This window comes from Mastomys coucha, unplaced genomic scaffold (assembly GCF_008632895.1).
Source record: "Mastomys coucha isolate ucsf_1 unplaced genomic scaffold, UCSF_Mcou_1 pScaffold18, whole genome shotgun sequence".
NCBI classification, from domain to species: Eukaryota; Metazoa; Chordata; class Mammalia; order Rodentia; family Muridae; genus Mastomys; species Mastomys coucha.
In genome coordinates this window covers 47746276-47770278 of record NW_022196900.1, presented here as the reverse complement: position 1 = coordinate 47770278, position 24003 = coordinate 47746276, and the positions used below count along the sequence as shown (strand labels likewise).

Genomic DNA, 24003 nt, shown 5'->3' with positions numbered 1-24003 from the left:
ACTATCTAGACCAGGTTGACCTCAAATTCACAGATGCCTGTCTGCTTTTGCTGGGATTGAAAGCATCCACCAACACATGCAGCCTCCTTGTTGTCATTATTATTATTGTTGTTATTATTATTGTTATTAAATAAAATTGTATGTGAATCTGTGAGTGATATGTTTGTGTGTAAGAGTGGGCATGTATGTGCTTTGAGGCTAGAAGACAGCTTTTGAAGGTCCCTTCTCTCCTTCCACCATGTGGGGTCCTGGTTGACCCACAGGTGACCCACAGGTGACCCACAGGTTGAACTTAGGCAAAGCCATCTTGTCCTTATTTTTTTAACCCTGATCTCTCCCACCCCACTATCTTTAAAAAAAAAAAAAAAAAATCAGGTGTTTGTGTGTATGTCAATGTTCACTTGAGTGTAGTACCCCTAAAGGCCAGAAGAGGGTGTCAGATTCCCTAGAGCCAAAGTTACAGGAGGTTAGGAGCCAGCAGTTGTAGGAGCTGGGACCCAAACTTGTGTCCCCTGCAAGAGCAGTAGGTACTCTTAACTATGGAGCCATCTTCTCAGCTCTGTCTTCAGCTCTTTTTGCTGTGTTTTAAAAAGCAAGATACATTTGAAAGAATTGGGCATCTCTGTCAATTTTTTTTTTTTACTTAGTCATGAAACACAATCAGACTTTGAGGTTTAGAATTGAACCAAATGTATCTCAGTCACTGGGAAGTGGTATCTACAGAGCTCAGGGGAAGCCTGTCCTATCTGAGAGAAAGGGGGATGTCTGAATGATAAACTGTACTTTCTCAGCTTGGAAGTCCTGGTTTTAAATTTTTAAAAAAGGACAAGCCCAGGTTTGTAATTGCTCTAACACTTTTTATAACAGCAACATACTAACCTCTGTTTGTTGAATAAGCATTGCTGATTTTGCCGTGCAGTGTACCTGTACTATCAGATTTAATTTTTCCATTGTTCTAAGGAAAATTATTTGGAAAATGGCATCGCCTCCCCTTTTTTTTTTCTCTTTTGGAGGTTGGCGGGCTCACACATGTCTCCAGTGTGTCAGGCCACTAAGTGTCCTTCCACTGAGATACACCCCCAGACTGGAGAATCCATGTTTTCTAAATTGATATAAGAGTGTCAGTATTTTAGAATCATAGGATAGGTTTTGGGTATGTTTCAAAATGTATTAGTACCATTTACATCAACCATCAGCAGGTACTTACAGGTAATATCAGTAACTACTTACCGAAACCCTGTAGTATTTCCAGGGTCTAAAGACATTCTGCTTCTTAAAATGCAAGTTTTAATTGTGTCCATAGATCTTTGGGTTCTTCATTTTAATTAACTACCTCCCCTCCATTTGATTTGAGATTTTGTCATTTGGTTTGCTTTCTGGGGTGTGTTTTAACATGTATCTGCTTGTTTCTACTACTAGAGTAATAATTGACACATTGGACCTGTGTCCTATGCCAGCTGGATAGAACAGAGTCTACCCAGCAATCGGCCATTCAACATACATGGGAAGTTGTCCATTTAACAATTTGGGTAGTATTATGAAATGCTGTTAATTGAAGTTACTCCTCATTTCTTGGTTGTAACATGCTAGGTACCTTTATGGGCAAGATCATGAATCTGGTTGCTCTTCTTGTTAAGGGAAACTGTTCAAGTCAGAGCCCAAGACTTAACATATGTGCAGATGTACAAATCAGACATTATCAGCCGAGCAGCATGAGGATGAGAGATGCGTTGGGAAGGTGGCATGTTAGCCTGTGGTCTGCACTGCTTGTATTCTTCAGCAGAGGCTCTTCCTTCAAGTTTCTCTCATCACTCATTTTACTACTTGTCTTAGTTTTGATTTTTTTTTTTATATCAGAATGTTCATAACTGTTAATCTTTACACACATTTTGAGTATTTTGTGACAGGTATAATTACATCAATGAAAAGAATGGAAGAAAATGCTACAGAAAACTGTGTGTGTGTGTGTGTGTGTGTGTGTCTATATGTATGTATGTGTATGTGCAGGCACATGTTACAGTGCTGGAATCTGAAGCAGGACCTCATTCTCCAACCCATCAGAATACTAATGCACTCTGAGGAGCAGGAGATCAGGATCTGCTGTCTGTTGCTAGTGAAGTTTGTTAGATTTTTACAAGGTATTTCTTAAATTTCTGTGGCTGCATGTTGTGCATGCTCTTTCATGAAGCCTGAGGACCACTATTTTTTCTTCTTATATACATAACTCTTAGCTTTTGCTGTCCTGGAACTCACTATGTAGTCTAGGCAGGCCTTGAACTCACAGAGATCTGCCTGCTTCCACCTCCAGAGTTTTAGGATTAAAGGTATGAGCCATAACTTTTTGTTTGTTTGTGATGTCTTTCGATATCTTAGAACATTCTAGATAGTCCCTAGTAGGCTGGCTGGCCACCTGGCCAACGAGTCCTGAGGATGCATCTGTGCCTACCTTTGGAACATCACATCTGGCTTAAAACAGTTCTTGTTGGGTATGGTGTTGGGGGATTGAACTTTGAATCTTGAGCTTCTAAAGCAGCACTTTCCCTACTGAGCTAGCTTCTAGCCTTTGTTTTCTGAGACATCTCACTGAGTGGCTGTGGCTGGAATGGAACTCAATTGGTACCCATGCTGGCCTTGAGTTTTTAAGGATTCTCCTGCCACCATCTCTCAAATGCCAAGATTATAAATGTGGAACACCATGTTCAGCTTCAAGCTGTAAAAAATGAATTAATTTGAATCAAGGCTTTTCTATAAAGCTTCCTTGATTATACATATTACCTATATGAAGTTAAAACTAGAAATATAGATGTATCCATAGACACATTTATAGTAAGTTTCTTTAAAAGTAGTGGGGCCATTTGGAACATAAGTAGGACTCTCTACACACCACCCAGGGAACAATTTCATGTCTCATTATATAAAAATTTGCCACCATGTTTTATTAAATCCTTTTCTTCGATATCACTATAAATACGAACATAAATGTTACCTAAGTTTAGGCTTTAATGAGACACACATATAGTATGCTTTAAATCTTTCTTAACTCGTAGTTGTAAAGATATGAAAAAAGATGTGTACTGTTTTGTGAGTTAAGGCCCCAAGCCCTAGTCTGTACATCTTGAATAGAAAGGTTTTCTTTCCTGTCCATGCCTGGATGGCTCTTCGAATGTGGAAGCTAAAGATGACGAGAGAACTATATTGTAGAACATATGGGAGTTTCAAATGCTTGACTTTTTTTGATAGCTTTGTTATTTTATCTTCTTGATGTGTAGTGTTAGAAGCATTTCCAAAGCCTATATCCACCTTTAAAAATTGACTGCAAATGAAACGATGCTCATGAAGTTGCTCAGATTTATAGTGACAGTATTAGTAATCAATAAAGTCTATGCCTGGAAGGAGAGGTCCACTTCCAGGTTGTTGATCTTTGTATGTGGTTTAAAGTTGATCATGAAATAATAATAAGTCAGTCAGAAATAATACACTCAGGATAGGGAAAAAAGTTCTCTTTGGTTAGAGAGTTGGTTTATAGTGCACAAAAACAATTTCAGTAGGGCAGGAGAGTTAGTTCAGCACTTAGAGCCTATACTGCTTGGGCAGATGATCAAGTTAGTTGCCAGCACTCTTATTGGGTACTTTATAACCATGCATAACTCCAGCTCCTGAGGATCTGATGCTTCTGGCCTACATACATGCATGGGCATACATTTAAAAATAATAAATCTTTAAAAAGTGATACAATATGCTTTTAAAAATAATTTTATTTTAATTTTACATGTGTAAGTGTTTTGCCTGCACATATGTCTATGTACCATATATGTGCTTGGTGCATGAGGAGGCCATAGAGAGTGTCATGTGCCCTGTATGTGCCATATATACAGATAGTGTGAACTATGGGTGTTGGAGACACCTGAGTCCTTTGCACAACCAATGAGTATTCAACTGCAGAAGCATGTCTAATGTAGTCTTAATTGGCTATCATATGTAAACTATGAAAATAACTACATGTTTTGAAAAATGAAAATAAAGCTACACACTTTATTTGTAATATAGATGATTGATATGAGAGCATTAAAAAAAACAACAAAAGAAAAATTTCCAAAACAAGAGGGATAATTTTGGTTTTCTTCAAGAGTGTCTTTATTATAAATGTTGATTTTAATTTCTCTTAGGAAGTGTCCTTCCTTTTTTATCATAAAGACTTCTTACTGTGGATGTACTGTGGACTGATGTGTAATAAATGGAGGCCACACTTGAGTAACTATCAGCGTTATGTGCTTTTCACAAAATTTACCAATCATGGTTACATTAACCCCACCTTAGAACTTTTACTGCACATAAAAACTCATGTTTGTGATGTGGGTATTTCCAGTGAGCTCCTTGTGTGACGTTGGCACTTCAAGTTCTATATGCTCGAGTTTGGAGTGACGTTGTTTTCCCTGGACTCCGTTTAGTTCTGTGGATTAATTTTTTACTTAACTATTTCTGTTTCTTTTGAGAGAGTTGTAAATGGCCTTTGTGGTGGTGGCTGGATTCCTTCCCTTAGGACTGAGGTATGTGTGTGAACAAGGGAGGTAGGACTGACCTGAGACTACTGCTGTTCTAATCATTAACTTACAAAGCTGTGTAGCTGGAAACAGCAGGCAATAAAATAATTGTTTTTAAATAAAGTCACTATTTTAAGATTAATTCCAGCCGCGTACCCGGCGAACTGGGTTAAGGACTGGAGCAGTCTAGAGGACCGACGTGAACGCTGTGGATTGTTGGAGACTGCAGACTCTGTTAAATGAGTGTACTTGTCTGTCTTGTTACTGGATGGGCAAGGCCACGGCAGCTCCAGATAGTGGATAATAGCCTTTATTTGCAGCTTATGCAACGGAGCATATTTTGCAGTAAAGGGGAACCAAAGGGCAAGGTGTTCTCTACTTGTGGGCTTGTAAAGGGCTCAGAGTTTTCTTTATGTTATTGTAGAATGACATTATTTTTGCTGTGGCATGCTTAAAACTAAAGGGCAAATGATCCAAAAGAATAATCTTGAAATTCAATAGCAAGAAAACTACTTGACATTGTGGGCCGGAGGCCAGCAAACGTGGGGCTTTCATTGAATGCGTGGGAAATGGGGCAGGCCTGGCATTTAAAGGGACAGGGTGTAGTCCTCCAGAAAAGAAAAGCCCTCATGTATGATTTGCTTACTTGGGGGAAAAAATAGACTTAAAGTTTTCTCTAAAGGATCTTTATTGGATCAACTCTTTAAGGCTTTGAAAGACACGGAGTGAATTTTTCCTAATGCTGCCTCCCACACTCCCCAGTCTCGTCTGAAAATTAGTGTGGAGTAAAATTGTTTATAACAGGAGAGAAGCAGCTTTTCACATAAAAGTGCTTTGTAGACTGTTCAAATGGCGTATAATATAATTCTCTCTGAAACTGAGCACTTATTACTTTGTTTATGTAGCCTCTTAAAAGGTGGGGGTAGAGTGAGGAATGGGGGTGCCCTAAAGACCTGGGCTTTAGAATTTTCTGTTTTTTCTATGTCTGAGTTTTCCTCCCCCATCTACTCATGAATTCCCCTCTTCCCCCTCCACCACCTCCCACAGTCCCTCAATAAAATAGTATTTGAAAGACTTGAGTGACCAGTCCTGTGTACTAGCTTCTTGCTTGGGGCAGTAATGTACTGTTTTCAATGGGTGGTCTTGAGTCTCCATGGGAGATTTTACAGGCGCTGGGCTCTGAGATCCTCTCAGTGTATTATATTGAACATGGCCAGTTAAATTCCCAAGCTATAGAGAATACAGAGATAGCTTTACACTGCTGAGTTCCCGCCGGTAATTAGGAGAAAAACCAATTTGTTTAATTGTGTTTGAAGAATTTATGGCTTAAGTCTACAAAAGGGGAGCATATTAACCTAGTATTTGGGATTTACTTTTTAAAACAAGCCATAATATGTGAATTGAAGACTGTCTATTAATACGTGTATTTTAATTCATAGTTTTTAAGCAATTCTTAGTAGTGTAGGGAACCCATTGGGGCCACATTTCTCCTACATGAAATAGCATTGTACAGTGGTGGGGTCTTCACAGCAGACAGTGTATGTGGTTTGTCTTCCTCTCGTCAGTGTGCGGCAGGGATGCACAACAGCTTACAAGGTAGCTAGTGCTCTGGCACAAACCCTTGATGAAGTAAGCATTACCAGAACTCTTATAAATTAATACTGGACTAAAGTTGGCTTTTAGAAAAGAGGGCCCTCCTTAGGCACACAAACACAAAGGAAGCTATGTACTTAACCTAATATATAACCTAAGTATAAATATTGGAAGTGGGAATGTTAAGTCATGCCTGCTTCCACGTAACTTCGTTTTAAGTTATTTTGATTCCCTTTTCCTGGGTGAACCTGTGATTGCTAGCCACAGTGGAGCATAACTTCGTTAGGTTCTCTTTCCTTCTTCACATACTTCAAAGACTTGATGTATGAAGAGTGTTGGGTTTCTGTTTAAATAAATGACTATTCTTCCTGATTAGGTGAAATACTTTTTTTTTTTTTTTTCAGACTAGGTAGAAAAGACTTGAGGGATCAAGTATCTCAGATGTACTGGTGAGACTGGGTGGGTGACTGTCTGTAGTAAGATGGGTTTTGTGTTTATTTTAAATGGTATAAGTACTTATAGAGGGAGAACTAGGTCCCAGGAACAGAGTTTGTTTCTCCATCAGAATCGTTGCACAGTGTATTAGGTCACATAGAAATGTACAAAGTCTACACTTTCCTAAACTGATACAATCAGAGATTTGTGGCCAGACACTTTACAGCAGTAGCAACTAAATGTTTCTCTTTTTTCCCTTTTAGCTCAGTTCTGTCCTTGAATAGCTGAAAGTCTTCCTGGTAGTTTTTAGTACGTGGTTTTAAAGAAGCGATAGCTATCTGAAGTTTATCTCTTGCAGCCAGCATTTAGAAGTTATTAAGGTTGTCTACACACACAGAAAGACACAGGTCTCACAGATGCACAGGAGGGTAGACATTAACAGTTAGTAAAAATTAGCTTGTCAAGAAAATGTCCTGAATGCAGGGTCATCTTGTTTTCCCTATCCCTTTCTTTGGCTGAAGATGAAATCGCTGATCTGGTCGCCAGGCCAGTGCTACCTTGGAAGGCTTCCTTGGGCAGTAAAAGCACAGTTAGGCAGCTGTTGTAGGTTTTGCGCGGCTTCACCAAAGAAGAAATTGCTTAACACCCATTAGTTTTCGATGCTGTCATTTCTACTCTGCAGATAAACTTGCTGTGTGAGATGTAACCTCTGGGCTTACGTTATGAGCTTCTGCCTCACTGGTGTGCCGTATAGCAGAGAATGTATAATTTTAGCACTTGGAGTATGACACATCTCTGCCTTTTCTGCTTCCATTCGGGCAGTTCTAAGAACGTCAACTCATACTTTCCAGAGTCTGACTTCTGCTTCTGGATGTGGATACCAAAAGGACTTGTGGAAGTTGAGTTATATTCCTTGGTACTCAGGCATGTTGGTGTACTTTTTGGTGTGAAGTTTAGAGGGAGAGGAAATACCAGGTCATTGACTTTAAACTCATTTTTGGGTTAAGTGTATAGCTAGAGCAATGCCAAGTATCAGTAACATCAGTGTCCTAATGTTCAAGGTCCCGGAAGCACTGTGCTTCTCTGTATCGTGTGTCTGCATGACTGCTGCAGGTTTGGAGGGCAGGAAAGTCCTTCGAGGCCGAGGCTGAGAAGGGCAGGACTTGGAAACCACAGCTATGTGATTAAACCCGTGTGTTTGCCCCGAGGCTCCAGCCAGTCCATCTGAATTCATAGCCTAAAATTTTGGATTCCTTCTCTATTTGAAAATAATACTTCTTAAACATTTTAAGACTGCCTTTGCCACTAGCATGAAAACTATCAAGACAGATTATAAGAGATAAGATTTTAATGGAATCAAACTGAAGATGCAGTTTGGTGTTTTAAAGAGAAAGTTTACGGCCGTTTAACATAAAATTTTACTGAGCTTCTCATTAATCTAAAATAACTAGTCTATAAGTGCCTTATCAGTGCAAACTGCTCCACATATAAAATGAGAGCAGCAAAGCCTTCCTGCAAATTAAGGGGACAATGTGGCCTGGCAGACTTTCCAGCCACCTCCAGCTGGGAGATTATTACAGTTTTTGCAAACCCCTTTCTCTCAAAACTAAATCAAGAATGGTAGAGTCCTGATAAAAAGAAGTGTGGAAAAGCCTAACTAATCCTTAGATGAGTTACTTCAAACATGCCAAAAGAGAATAAAATCAGTTACATAGCATGGATTAAAGGTTACTTTTTATGCATCTTTGTCTACATGTTGAGAATTTTGTTGTATGTTAATGCATTTAGCCTTGGTTAAAAAGCTCCAGAGGGGGAAAACATAATTAAATTTGAGAGATTACACAATCACGTTGTTATAAAGAAATTTCATACCAGTTCTAGATGCCAGGGTAAGAGATAAAAGCTGCTCTTGAGATCAGTGCTGTAAACAGGTGGCTCTTGTGCATGGGAAAGAAGATTTGGGGTTTCTATGCGAAGTGCCGTGTGGAATTCTAAGTCCTGACTTGTCTAGAGTTCATAAAATAATGCAGCACATGTCTTTGGCTGTGCGTGCATGTGTGGGTCCTTGGTCTGATCACTGAAGACAGCCAACTCAGCTCTGGAGTGATGTGTTAAATGAGGTCCTGAGAGTAGGCAAGGCAGAGTTAGAGGCAGAACTTGGGTAACAGATACCCTTTCCTTTCTACGCTTGTGTCTAAAGAGCTTTTCAGTGCAGGAAGCCTGTACCAACTGCATTTTCCATTCACAGCCGTCTTTGGCAGCTACTTAACTTGAAATCCTGGCATATCATAATGGAGCGGCCCAAAGTTTGGGGTTAAGGGAAAGCCTGTTGGCTTGGTGTCATTGGTGGAAAGAATTTTTTTTTTTAAAAAGAAACATTTTAACAATCTTTTTTGGTGTCGATATGTAGAATTAAATGTGTATAGATTGAAGGTGTATCTATTTGCAGGTGTCTGCCTGAGTGATTTACTTACATTTATTTTATGTATGTGGGCATGCATTTACTATGGTATGAATGTGGAGGTCAGAGGACAACTGGTGGAGTCTGTTCTCTGATTCTGCCATGTGGATTCCAGAATCAAACCTACTTTATCAGATCAGGCTGCAAGTGCCTCCAACCTTGGAACTGTCTTGCCAGCCCAACAAAACTTTTATCTTAAGAATTCAGGCGATGGGAGACTTCCTAATTATCTTATATTTGCCACCATCCAAGATGCCAAATAGTAAATTTCTGTAATTGCACTCCCCGTCTTTCTTGCGAAGGATGTGTTGCTAAGGGTGCGACTTGGCCAGCAGCCTCCTTGCTGCTGCTCATAGTCCGTGTGTGTGCTGTATGCCTTGGGTGTTTATGTCATCCCACACTGTGGTAACATTTTATAAGCCCTCAGAGAATGCCGTCTATTAGTTTATACGCAAAACATTCAGTTGCTCTCAAAAACTTCCTCTATTGATATTCTGACCAAATTTGACCTTATTCAAAACATGCAGCTTTAATGAATTTTGCTACATCCTATAAATATTGTGCCGTGGGATTATTTATGTGCTTAAGACCCTGTAAGTTCCCCTGGGATAAGTTATTTTAGTAAAACAGAAAATCTCTCTGAAAGCAAAGTGATGGTTATTAATTTTTTTGAAGTTTGAAAATGGGCAGAGTTGCCTTTACGATTTCCAGGAAAATATTCTAGTGGATCCGTACCACACACAATCAGTTCCCCAACTCAGTTCTCCAGCTCAGAGCTGCAGAATTGCTTTACTTGTGTAGCTACGCCTTTGTGTGCTGCAGGAGCTGAGACCAATCTGTCTTCTGGGTTTCTGTTGTTTCTCAGCAGTACCCTGAGAACAGTCATAGAGACTGGCTTTGAAGCTCTGGATAACCTGGTATCAAAGAGCAGTAGGAATTTAGCCATAATTGTTTTATGGCTGGCTAGAAATCAGACCTATTTGTATCAGCTGCACACAGAATAGCAGTGATTTGACAATTTGGTTCTATTTATGCTGACCATAAAAAAAAAAAAGAAAAGAAAAAGTTAAAGGGGTATTTTGGAAACAGGAAGTAGGCTATAAATGCAAATTACTTCACCATTTTCTCAAAGGGACAAAAAGGGAACCGGGTTTGGAAGTTTTTATTGAAGGTGTGTCACTGAGGATCTGTCTACTTGGGTGTTTAGTGCTGTGCTCCTAAAGCCATACCTCCTTTTGTCGGCAGTTTTCTCTTTCTTTTTTCTTTTTCTATGGCTGTCTGACTGAAATTATTTTCATTGCAGCAAAAGAAACTCTGGGGGTGAAGGACAGGTGGGTGGAGTCAGAGACTTTCCAGTAGACATTGACATTTCTTCTCACGTTGGTCAGTTAGCTAGGGTGAGAACACGTTGTTGCAGGAAGTGAGTCTTCCCATGCTCATGAAAACTGTACTTTCAACACACATTTTCATATCCGTGTGTCACTGTGCTGTGCTGGCGTGCAGGGTGCGGGGTGGGTTTGCCAGGTAAGTTTGCAAGGCTCTTGGCAAGCAGGAGAAGACATTTATGACTTTCTTGACCCGACAGCTGGCAAAGTCATCTGGAATGCAAAATGCCCAAATTAATTGTTCCTCTTGTCTAAAGTGTGTTTGAACTCAAGATGGGCAAAATATCAGGTGTGTCTGTACTTCAGAGCAGCCCACAGTGAAGTTTGACTGCTCCCAGAATGTCTTTCAGAGTTAAGGGAGTCTGCTGTAAAATGCTTCATTGTTGTTTTGAAGTCTCCTCCCCTAGAGCAGTCTGAGTCTGGGGGCAGCAGCGCAGAGAAAAAGCAAACATGCCCATGATCGACTGTACTTAAGAAAAGAAAAGGAAAGGAAAGATGAAAGAAACCCTAGGAATGCTTAAGGGACCCTTAGGTCTTTGCCACAAATTAAAACAATTTCTTTTTTTTTAAAGAAAAAATGTTTTTGGTGACTCCTAAAGACATTTCAGTGCTGTTGAATTTGGGCTGTTGATTTGCTTGCATCTATGTTTTATTCTCACTGGATTCTGTTTCTCCCATAAACAGCAGGGTTAGCATTTACTAGCTGTTTGATATCCCTGCTTTCTGGTGCAGCTCGGACAGAGTGGGCATGGCTGAGGAGTGGGCATGGCTGAGGAGTGGGCATGGCTGAGGAGTGGGCATGGCTGAGGAGTGGGCATGGCTGAGGAGTGGGTGTTGGTGTCTCTCTTTGATCAGGGATGAAAGTTTGAGACTTTTGTATGTGAAGGATCACAAGCTTTGCAGCAAGATGTAAATATGAGTTTCCCCAAAGCTGAAAATCTAGCTGGATGTCCCTATTGGCTACTACTGGATGTCCCTATTGGCTACTACTGGATGTCCCTGGCTACTGCTAGGCAAACAGTTGTGTAGCTACTATGAGAGCAGCCATGCTGGGGATCCCTCCATTCCGTAGGCTGTGACTGCTTGGAGAAGAACAGGTAAAGACATACTGTCATTGGCTGGGGATTGCTCCGTGGGTAAAGGCACTTGCTGCTGCAAAGTCTCATCACCTGAGTTTGATCCTCTTGGGTCCCACATAATGAAAGGTGAGAACAGACTCCAGTGAGAGGTTCTCTGACTTCCACAGGTGCGGTGTGGCACACACACACACACACACACACACACACACACACACACACACATATCTATAGGTATACACATGCATTGTAACACATCTATAAGTATACATGTAATAATAATAATAATGATAATAATAATAATAATAATAGTAATAATAATAATGATAATAGGCCTATAGCTATGGAGGTTTGCTTGAGACAGGACTTGTCAGTCTTGGAAGTTTGTAGCCCAGGTTAACTTACTTGTGAACCCTGGCCTTGCCTTCCACAGTCTCCTGAGTGCTGGGTTTGAAGCACGTTGATCCTTTACTTAACCACCTTTGTGTACCAGTGAGGTGCCGGGCACAGCACTGAACAGTGAAGGCAAAAGTAGTACTTTTGTCACCTGTAGGATTTGACTGGCATCAAGCATGTTAAAGAAAAGCTGCAGTACAACATGAGAGTTGTTGTAAAGTTGAAAAAAATACCATGGGGAAGGAGCTGAATGGGCTCTGCTCAGGTAAGAGAATTTGAACAAAGTATTCCAGAAAACCAGTGCAGCTGAACTGACTGATAAAGGACAGTTAGCTTAGATTAGCAGTTCCCTTAAATTTGTTAAGAGTACGTTTTTTATCTCTGGTGTTTTCCCTTTCACGATGCTTCTGAACTCACTGGGTCTGCATGGTAGGATGTAGTTGTTCCTAGCTGAAAGAGCAGATATCTTTTCTGTTAGCTCAGATGTGTGACTCTCACCTAATGAAGATGTGGTAGACCAAGATCTAAGATTAAGCTTATCTGTATAGCCACCAAATGTCCTGTTGTTGCTGGGAACAGTCATTGTTAGTATCACCATCAAAACTATTGCTTTTTTGATTGTTTGGGGGTGGAGGGCAGGTTTCCATGTAGCTCAAATTAGCCTCTTAATTTTTATTTATTTATTTTTTGAGACAATATCTCACTATATAAACTTGTTTGGCCTTGAACTCTGTATTTATATCAGGTAACTTTGAACTCATAGAGATCTGCCTGCTGCAATTAAAGCCATGAGACACCATGATTACCCACTATTTAAAAAACAATATGTGTTTTTTTTTTTTTTAGATATGGTCTTTGAGTGTAGTCCTGGCTGTCCTGTGACTTTATGTAGAACAAGCTGGCCTCAAACTCAGAGATTCACTTGCCTCTCACTCCCTACTGTTGGGGTTAAAGGTGAGTGTCTGGCTTAAAATTAAAAAAAGGAAAAAAAATTTGTATAACAAGATTTGACTTACTTTAATTTTATGTGTTTGAGTGTTTGTAAGTATACCACGTTACTATTGCAGAGTCCAGAAGAATGTGCCAGATGCCTTGAACCTGGAGTTATAGACAGTTCTGAGGCACCACGTGGGTGCTGGGAATTGGACCCACATTCTATGGAAGTGTTCTTAACCATAGATCCATGTCTATGGTCCTTAGCTCCTAACTCTCTGTGTGGCTACGGTTGCTTCCCAGTTGCTGGAATTACAGTGTTTGCCAACCAACACTCGCAGTTTTATGTGGTGCTGGGATCAAACCCAGGGCTTCATGGATGTTAGTTAAGCACTTTATCAACTGTGCTGTGTCATCAGCCCTGAGGTCATTGATGTTTTGTGTGTATGAACACGGTGCTATGTGGCTCATATGGAGATTAGAGGGTAACCTTTCCTTTTACCATGTTTGAGCCTGAGTCTCTCTAGTGGCTTTTGTGTGTGTGCCAGGCTAGCTGGCCAGTGAGCTTCCTGTCTCTGTCTCCTCTCTCTTTACGGGGACACTGGGATTACTGGCATGCTCACTATTGTGTCTAGCTTGTCTGTAGGTTCTGGGGATCTGAGCTCAGGCTGTCCCTGTCTGTGCAATGAGTATGAGCTACTGAACTATGGAACCGTCTCACATGACTCGAGTGTGGCAGACAGGTGGGACGTAGGAGTGGTTTTGGTTTTTGATCATTGAATGAGATGCTTCCCCTTTAGTAACCCCTGACTTTCTTTTCCACCTAAGCAGGAGATACAGCAAAAGAAGTGGTTGGAGGATAGTGATGGTAATTTGGGGAAGAAAATCAGAAACTTTGGTGGTTCGCATTTGAGTGTCCTACCAGACTTGCTGGACAAAGACTAAATTAATCACAGTGTTCCTTTTTATGTAGCTCAGCATTTTTCATGAAAGCATGGGTTTAGTGTGGCATGTGGCACAGTAACTGGAACATGAATGGATTTGACTTTGTGGTGGTACTCTACTGAGTGCAAATCTCCTGTTTTGTGTAGTCTTTTATTGGAGGAGGGCAGCCCCTGAGGAAAGGCTGTAGACACGCTCCTTTAAAGAATGATGAAGGTGGGGCTGGGGAGAGTGGAGAAACGGATCAGTGGTTAGTGCATTGGCTGCTGTTGCAGAGGGCACAGGTTCAATTCCCGGTACCCACGGGGCAGCTCCTAACACTCTGTAACTCAAGTTCTAAGGGAATCTGATTCTCCTAGCCTCCATGGGTACTACGTGCAAGTGGTGTGTAGACATCCGTACAGGCAAAATATCCCCACACATTTAAAAGGGAAAAAGGAAGACACTGAAGGGCAGCTGTCCTCACCTAACCTTAACCTAACTTTTGGAGTGAAGTAGAGGGGTAGAGGCGAACCAAGGCCACTGTGAAGAGGGTTTAATGCTGGGCTGAGCTGATGTGCTTCATGCCGCAGGCATTAATTCTCTCCCAGATTTACACTTCTCTTCAACAATATGGCTTCTTCCTTGTTGTATATAACTGAGACATGGACAGGGAGATGGGCTAGTCAGTCAGCAGGGGACTACTTTCATACAGTTGGGTTGAGTTACAGTTGTGAGGAAGGTGTGACAGGTGGGGGAGCAGAGTGTTGCTGGCCCTTCCGTAGCAGATGTTGGAACTCGAACCTTCTCGTACTCTGTACCATTTTTGGTTTGTGCAGCATTTGATGTTTCGCTTTTCTTTCCAGAAACTGTTTATAATGCAACTTGAACAATGCACTGAGATTCTTTAGCTCAAGTTGTTATGAAGCCAAAAATAGACCTTGGGCTACAATTGGACTGTGTGGGACAAATTGTGGTTTTTGTAGGTTGTGGCTGTTATTTTTCCAACAAATAACTGTAATTTAAAAATTATTTAGAAGCAAAGCAAATGTTTCTTGGATTTAAAAAAAGGACCTGGTTGCTTTTAAAGGTTACTTGAGAATGCCACCCAGATGTCCAAGTTTAAGGGAATGTTCAGAGTGAGAATGTTTTAGCGAGAAGCGCTCAGCAAGTGCTATCAAATAGAAGCTGGGGACTGCCGAGCTCCTGGGGACTGCGGAGCTCCTGGGGACGGCTGAGCTGCTGGGGACTGCCGAGCTGCTGGGGACGGCCGAGCTGCTGGGGCCTGTTTCACTGTTGCCTTCTCTCTCCTCATCCCTCATTTTTCTTAGTTTTCTTTGGAAAGTCAAAAGTATGAAATAAGTTTCAAAGAAAAGAAACTCGGAGCTAGGGATTACAACACATTCAGACCTTCCTGTCATTGGTCCAGTTCTGGGCACCAGCATCACCCTGCAGTAATACCAAATTCAAAGAGATACCCAAATTCAGGTTAGACACAAAAGTTTAAAATCAGGAAAGGTGAACTTCATTGTTCAGCTTGAAAGCAACTAGTTTCCTGAGGCTCTTCATGGATGAGTGGACAGCTTTGTTATAAAAAGTTTAAAAGAAAACAAACTTATTATCTAGGGTCTACACATCATTTGATGAATGCATAGTGTTTCTTGTTCTAAAGTTGTCAGTTTCTGTGAACAATTGCAAAAAAAATCACAATTTTACACATAGGCATTGAGGAAATATTTATTGTAATACAATTTTATTATAAGACATTTAAAGTATAAACATGTGTCAGTAATCGAAACTAGTAGTTAATGTCTGAGGACTTTAATGGCTGAGGACTGAATATTCTGCCCTGTTCACTTTATTAGGCTACAGGATCAGTAAATATAAATTAATAGTAGTTTATATACATTTATCATGAATAAGATAGAATTAGTGAAGTAATTGTACTTAGAATATCAGAAAAATCTAGGAATATACTTAACAAAATAAGTATAAATTTATTCTCAAATTATAATATATTATTGGAAAAACTAAAGAAATAGAAATGAATGGAAAATGCCTTTGCTCTTATGTTGAGAGAGTGTATTAAGATACTGATATCCCCAAGTTGAAATAGTCTCAGGAAATCTCTTCAGAATCCTACTCACATGATGTCTTTGTAAAAACTTTTGAACTGACTTAAAATTCAGATGTAGTTATAGAGGACCCAGAACATCCAAAGTACTATTGGAAAAGACTAAAATGTAGAGGAACTCATATTTGCAAATTTTAAAACTTACTTCAGAGCAACAGTAATCAAAACAGTGTGGTACTGATGATACAAGAATGGATAGATGCCTGTGCAGCAAAATTGAAGTTCCAGAGCTAAACCTGTACACTCTCAGGTAATACAGGCTTCTCACGAATAGTTATTTTTTTTAAACAAACTGCATTGAGAGAATTGGATCTGTATGTAAAGAAATTAAGTTGCAATCCTATTTCACATTATACATAAAATTTATCTCAAACTGAAGTGAAAAATTTTACTTCAAAAAGACTTATGTAGAAGAACTATGAATCTAGAAATTTTAGAATAAAACACAGGGGTTCTTCTTCATGACCTCAAGTGTGCTGTCATTCGGAGTAAAATCACCAGAAGCAGCAGTGGTAACACAGTGGTACATTCTCCAGAAGCAGCAGTGGTAACACAGGGGTACACTCTATAGAAACATGGGAAACTTGTGTTCCAAAGGACAGCGATTGAATACACTGACCAAAGACTGAAAACATCTGAAAATCACATCCCATTATGAAATTTTCTTTAGAATCTATCTTTTTTGACTCTTAATACCAACCAACCAACTAAAAATGAGTAAAGGATCTGAGAAAACTTTAGTTGATTAACAAATGGCTAATAATTGTTTTCAGAGAGCACCATTGGCCAGTAAAGAATGGAAATCCACAGCATTGTGAGACACCAACCATATCCTGTCTAGCTGGGTGGCTGTCATAGAATACCAGACCGGGTATTGTATTGGGGAGGACATGGAGAAATCAGAAACCTTGCCTGCTGCTCAGGAGGGTATAAATGCCGCATACAGGCCCCGTGGAAAACCCTAGTCCGGCAGCTCCTTGAAAGGTTAAGTGTAGAGTTCTTGCATTACCTGGCAGTTTTATTCCTTGGTATCTTGTTTTCTTCAGATAAAAAACAGAGGCCTATGTACCAGCTCGGACATAAGTATTTATAATAGCATTGATTTTAGGAAATCTGGCAAAAGCAAGCCATATGTTTGTTGTCAACAAAGAGAGGGAGAAAAGAAAAGCTAGTCACAAGGAAAGACAGTATGCCATTCTATCTATGTGGGTATTCAGAATAGGGAAGTTTACAGACACAGACAGCCACAGATAATGTGTGGTGGTGTGGGGGTGGTCGTAAACTGTGCAGGGCTCCTTTCTGAGGTAATACATTCTGAAGTTGACTGTGGTAGTGGGTGTGCAGACTTGCCTGGAGTAAACCCACTGTACTGTGTAGTACTTTTTTGTTTGTTTTTTGATACAGGGTTTCATTAAGTAGCCCTGGCTGGCCTGGAACTTGCTATGTACATCAGGCCGGCCTTGAACTCACAGAGATCTACCTGTGGCGGCTCTGCTTTCTGAGTGCTGAGATTAAAGGTGTGCACCATCACACCTGGCCAGGGCTGAATATTTTGAATATGGTTTGTGAATTATATTTCAGTGAAACAAGTCTTTTTCTTATAAAAACACTTGCCTAATTTCGTTAATTAAAATGTTGAATCCAAACAGTTTCACCATAGTTTTGTATTTGAAAAAATTTACTTTGATAGCTTGTTTTTTTTTGGGGGGGCACATAAAACCATTCTAAGTTGAACAAGACATAATTATGTATTTAGCTGTTTCTGTAACTTTACTCTGTAAAATTTTTTTTGTGTGTTTTGTTTCTACTTACTGAAAAAAAAAGATGTTTGAGTACTTGGTTAGTGTCAGTCAGGTTTAATCCCTAGTACTGACAAAGAGAAAGAAAGCAATCAGAAAAAGTTCCAGGTTGGTAGGAAATAGTGACAAAGGCAATTCATCGAGTATTTATGTGCAGGCACTATTCTAAGACATTTCCATCTTACTCCGTAGAGTTTAAAATAATTCTATAAAGTATGGACATGCATTTAGCGTTGACAGTAGTATAAGTCAGGTTGTAGGTTACAGGCCGACTGTGGTACTAGAGAGGAACAATGCTTAGTGGCAGGACTGGCTAGGCATAGCGTCTCTTATACAAAGAGTGTCACTGGCAGAATGCATTTAAAATCAGCTTGTCTCCAGCAGCATATGTACAGCAGAGGATGGCCTAGTCAGTCATCAGTGGGAGGAGAGGCCCTTGGTCCTGTGAAGACTCTATGCCCCAGTGCAGGGGAATGCCAGGGCCAGGAAGTGGGAGAGGGTGGGTTGGTGAGTGGGGGGGAGGGGGAGGAGACAGGGTTTTTTTTTTTTTTTCGGAGGGGAAACAGGGAAAGGGGATATCATTTGAAATGTAAATAAAGAAAATATCTAATAAAAAAATAAGCTTGTGAGTGGCAGCCAGGTGGTTCAGTGGTAAGAGTCTTTGCTCCTAAGCTTGGTGACCTGAGTTTGGTTTCCAAGATCTACATGGAATAAGGAGAGAGCCAACTGCCACAGGTTATCCCCTAGACCCCACAGGGTGAGCTCTCTGTCTCTTTCTGTCTCTCTGTCTGTCTGTGTCTCTGTCTCTGTCTCTCTCTCTGTCTCTCTCACACACACACACATTTAAAAATAAAGCCAACTTTGTGAGTGCAACCACACTTTTGATAGAATTTATTTCAGACACACATTACAGCGGTTAACTCCTTTTTAATCAGTTTCGACCGTCGTGGCCTCTTAAACCATGCTAGTTCAGTGCCATTGAGTGCACTGACTTTTCTGATAGGTGCACTGGTTTGGAGTGGGTTTAAAACTGAACTTCATTCTGTAACGTTTATTAAGGACGTTTGGTTACTTTGAACCTTTTCCCTTAGCTTTGCCCTTTATTTAAGCTTGTGAATTATAACATTTTACATCTAGTTCTGCATGTACCATATCATTGCAGTGTCCAGAATAATAGCCACTAAACATGCATGACTATTTACATTTAAGTACAAATTAATTAAAAATTAAAACTCACTTTTTCATCTTTAGCCAAATTTCAAAGATGACTAGTTTACATGAGGTTAGCGGCTCCACAGTGGCTGGAGCTGCATAGAGAACTGGCTATATTTGCAGGACTTCTCTTTATGGTGGACTTCCAGTGGCTTTGTAGGAGGGGAAAAATAGGCAAATGCCTGATAAGACTTTCTGAATACAATTAGCATCTAATTACAATCAATATATATGAGGATCTATGTGTGTAAATTTATACATATGTTTAGGAAATTATTGAATGCCTTAGACCCCCAATTTATAAACATGTAATCATGTTTGATGCACATGTATGTCATATAGCAGTGACTCCATTCACTATCCTGAAAGCCTTAGTACTTAGGGACAAATCCCTCAAGAATTAGGTTTGTTTTATAGAGCAACACTACCATCCAGAATCAATTGTTCTCTAATACTGTATAGTAATGCCTGGCTTATTTAACTATCCTCTCACCCTTCAGATAGCTGATTTGATGATTCTTTCCCCTGAAATGAGAATTCCGTAGAATCTCACATAAGTCTTTAATCTTGCAGATTCCCCTCTATACTATCCATCCATACATAGCCATACTATCTATCACCTTCATTTTGAAGAGTTTCAAGTGTGTAGTGAAGTGGAAGAGAAGTATTCCAGGGGATTCTAGATTCACTGTTAGTCTTTTGCTGGCTGAGCTTTATCTCAGTTTATATTCCTATCCTGCAGTCCTTTAGAAGTAAGTTGCACATACCACGACCTCTCACCCCTAACCATTTACAATATTTCTCCTAAGAACAGTGTTTTGGTAAAGAGTCCTCTAAGCAGCAATCAGCCCAGAGTTTAATGTTAGCCCTTAAGTGTTGTATCTCTTTAGTATCCTTTTATCTAGGATGTTTCCCTGCCTCCTCTCATTGTTTCCCTCTTGTCTTTAAGAGGCTAGGCTCCTTGGTTCACAGATCTTCTTTACTTCTGGGATTGGGGAGTCATAGAGTGGTTTAACTTAATTTTCCCTGCCCACTTCTTTTCTCGAGAATTGGAGTTAGATCCCCTTCAAGCTTTGCTCAGCTGAGGCCAAATATTTATAGCAGGAAAGTTCTGTGGGTGTTCTGTGTGTCACTTCCTGTCACAGAGCACCTAGTGGTGATTACTCCAGTACTAGCTTTATCAGTCCACTAAAAGTGGCAAAAGCCATTTTAGAGATCGTTTTCTTGTTGAGCAGTTACAAGGTGACTGGGGTGATATTTGTATCTTTCAGATGTCAGGTTGTACACGCCTTTCACCTACTTTGTTAAAAGCATCTGTTGATGCTGCTGTGTTAATGAACATGAATTTATATTTCTCTGGGACTGGACACTAGCAGTTTTCCTGGTCCAGTAGCATATGTCTTCAAAAGAACAGATACAACATCTATTCCATTCCCCCTTCACTTTTCCTCATATAAACTGTCATTGTTGACAGTTTATAGAATGGCAGAGTTTTCTTGTTTGTGATGTTATAGTCAATTTATGTAATTTAAAATTCTGTCCATAAATTCTGTCCTTAACTTAATTTTTCCAATTTTTATTTTTATTTATGTGTATATGTTCATATCTGTGAGCAGCTGTTATATGCGTACAGGTCTCCAAGGGAGCCACAACAGGGGATCAGATCCCAACAGGTAGATGTGAGCCGCCTGATGTGGGTGATAGGATCCAAACGCTGGTTTGCCGGAAAAGCAGCAGGTCCTTTTGACTGCTGCACCATCTCACCTGCCCTCTAGTGATCTATAAATGTTGAGATCTGGGACTAGGTGCATGGAGAGATTCCAGGTTTGGAAACTGGTTTTCTTCAAACGTTTAGTGACCATTTACATTTATAATATTAACACCTTTGTTTTCTCATTTTACGTTGTTTGTGGCTTCTGAAGAGTTGCCGCCACCTCGGAAAGAAGATATTTGTGCTCCTGTCAATGTAGCTGGAGTGCAGGAACATTTGTGAACTTTTATTAAGTTCTAGGCATGGACGTAAGGAATGCCATCATATTCTTAACAGCTTTGGAAGCAAGTGTTAGGATGTAACTGTAAAAACGTCCCTCGTGTGGCCTCAGCCTTCACTTCTTTGGTTTTATCACAAGGGGTGGATGTGAAGGCGATGTGTCTGAGATTTCTGTTGCCATTAGGAAGTGTCTTAAAACTCCCAGGATAGTTTGATTGTTTCACAGTTTCATACAGGCATCCAATATATCTTGATCATATCTCCCCATCTCCCCACCCCCAAGAACCCACATAACATATCCCCCTCCCACCTTTGTGACTTTTTTTTTCTTTAATTTGCTAAATCCAATGGCTGCTGTCCTTAGTGCATGGTGGTGAGGCTTTCCACTGCAGCATGGCCCACTTCCCAGCAGCCACACCCCTGAAGAAGGTGGACTTTCCCTCCCCCGTAGCTGTCAACTTTCTAAAGCTCTTCAGCCAGAGGTCTTGAGAACCCCTCCACCAACCTGTGCTGGCGTGTCTGCTGGCTTGACCATGAGCAGGATAACTATGAATACGAACAGTCCAATGACCAGAAGGCAGCATGCACAGCATGTCAGCCCGTGGTCTGGCTCATTCATTCTTTCTGTCGAATCTTGTGTGATGTTCCCTGAGCCTTGGGCAGAGTAGAGGTTGATGATGATGATGGGCATGTAGAACTGAGCTCCCTGACCAGGTATGAGACTCTGCATCAATCTCTGCTCACTGCAGAAAGCAGCTTCCCCAACAAAGGGTAAGGGCAGCACTTATCAAGGAAGATGGGCATAAAACCAACAGCCTTGGGGCAAACCAATCTCCCCCCCATCTCCTTTCTCTCTCTCTTTTTTCTCTCTCTCTCTTAAAAAACATTTTATTGTTTCTTTGTGAATTTTATATCATGCATCCCATTCCTCCTCATCTCCCCATCCCCTCCTACCCACCCACCACCCTGGCACCCCCCTCCTCCCGCCTCAACAGAGAAAATAAAATCTCATTGTGGAAGCCATAGTGTGCCACAGTGTGTCCCACACTATACCCTTTTGTCCACACTTCTTTGCTTGCAAACGTCCATTGCAATGAGTCATTGGTCTGGTACGAGGCCTTTGGCTTCTGCTACACTGTCAATACTGGAACCTCACTAGGACTCTTCTCAGATATCCTGTTGTTCCCTGTGTCATGAAGATCCTGTAGTTTTGGATCTGCAGGACTGGCCCGTGGATGCACTCAGCAGTTCACTGATGGGTAGATGTTGAGATGGTCCAATTCAGAGCTCTGGATCTGGGCCTGAGAATTGTCTAAGGTGGTTAGCCTGCTGGCTTTCCTGCTCTCATGCCCTCTGGGGCCCACTCATCTACAACCCCTGCAATCAGGGCCAGCACTATCCTGCTGCCCAGGTGAGGCACAGCACCTGCTTTCCTGAGTATTAAAGCTGGTGAGGGATATGTCTAGTTCTCCCATTCACATGACCTCAGGGCCAGCTCTCCTGCCTTCCATAAATGTCTAGGGAGGGAGGAGGATGTATCTCCCTTAACCAAGCCACCACTCTGCAGATAAGAGGCAGGGCCAGCTCTCCCACGCTCATGCCCTGGGGCTGGTTCACCTCTAACCCCCACATCTACAGCACATCTACCCCACATCTGCACAGCTCTCAGACATCAACATATACCCTGGTAGCAGCCCAGACCAGGGGTGTCTACCTGGCCTTTGGTGGTAGCAGACCCCCACTGCTGCAGGGTCATGAACCTAGATGTGACTCCTGGTGGCAGCCCAGCCTGGGACCCCTCCATAGTCCCAGGTGGCATCACTGACTACTCATATCACGCTGCCCCTCACCACCCTCCAGTTCTGCTTCTCTTCATTGTGCACACATCCTTCTGTTTCTCTTCCATGTCTCCACCACTTGCTTGGTCATCTTAGTGGGTCCCAGGGTCTTCCTAGAAGTGGTCTCAGGAGGACTATGCCCTGCTTGTGCATTATGGTGCCAGGCAGGGGTCATCTCGGGCATGGTCTGTCTGCCAAGCCTGTGCAGTGCCAGATCATTGTGGTTGTCTCAGGCTCACTTTTTTTTTCAGGGAGTGTTAGGCTACCATAGTTCAGATGTTCATAGGTCAGAACACTGAGTGTAGACACAACCTCTCTCCTCCCACCTCCGCATGTGACACAACAGCCACACCTGCAGTGCAATCAGGTCTGAGCTGATTCTTAATCTTAGAATGGTGGAACAGACATGTGACTCTTACAGAAGTGAATTTGAATTCCAGGAGAGGCCTGGCTAGTCCTCAGTGTACAATTATTTTTGTACAAATTGCTTGTGATATTTATTAAGACATTTTAAAGACTTTCTGGTCCCTCAGAGAGAGAGAGAGAGAGAGAGAGAGAGAGAGAGAGAGAGAGAGAGAGAGAGAGAGAAGGAAAGAGAGGGAGGGAGGGAGAGAGGGAAAGAAAGGAGGGGGAGGGAGGGAGAGAAGCATGCACTTCCCTCTTCTATTTTAAAAGGATGGATGTAGACGCTGGGAGAAAGGTGTATACCTGTGATCTGAGCACTCAGGAAGTGGTTGGTGGATGGTGTCAAACTTGGGGCTAGCCCAGACTACAGTGAGGTCCTATCAATGTGTACCTGTAATCCTAGCCCTTGGGAGACAGAAAAAGGAGAATTGTTGCAAGTTTGGGGCCAGTCTGATTTATATAGTGAAGTCCAATGCCTGCCAGGGCGACATAGGAAAACCTTATGTCCCCACTCTTGTAAAAGGCAGGGGTGGGTGGTGATATGGATCAGAAATAACTGAAGCATAGAGTTACAAGTCAGGATGGGTTGTAAGGTTAAAAGTCATTTATTTGCTCATCTTCCATTTTATATTTTTGGGATGGATATACATTAAGAGTAGGCAAAGTGCTCACTACAGTTTTGTTTTTGACATAAATCTTAGTGTCACCTTGGAATGACACTTATAGGGGTTAGTGGCTCACCAATTTCAGTTAATATGCTTGCTTTATAAGTTTTGTGTTCTTTTTCCATTTGGGAACTCATTTTTTTTTGTTTCATCTTCTTTACACAAGCTACCTGTCACATTGTTACCACATACCGTGTTTTTTTTTTTTTTTTTTTTTTT

The 24003-nt window shown here is 41.2% G+C and overlaps 1 protein-coding gene and 1 pseudogene across 3 annotated transcripts in view; one reads left to right on the top strand and one right to left on the bottom strand.

The window, feature by feature from the left end:
- Mllt3 (MLLT3 super elongation complex subunit) overlaps window positions 1-24003 on the top strand; it is a 254022-nt gene that overhangs the window by 10335 nt on the left and 219684 nt on the right. The gene's annotated exons all lie outside the window — the stretch shown is intronic.
- Window positions 22968-23085, bottom strand: LOC116097327 (annotated as a pseudogene).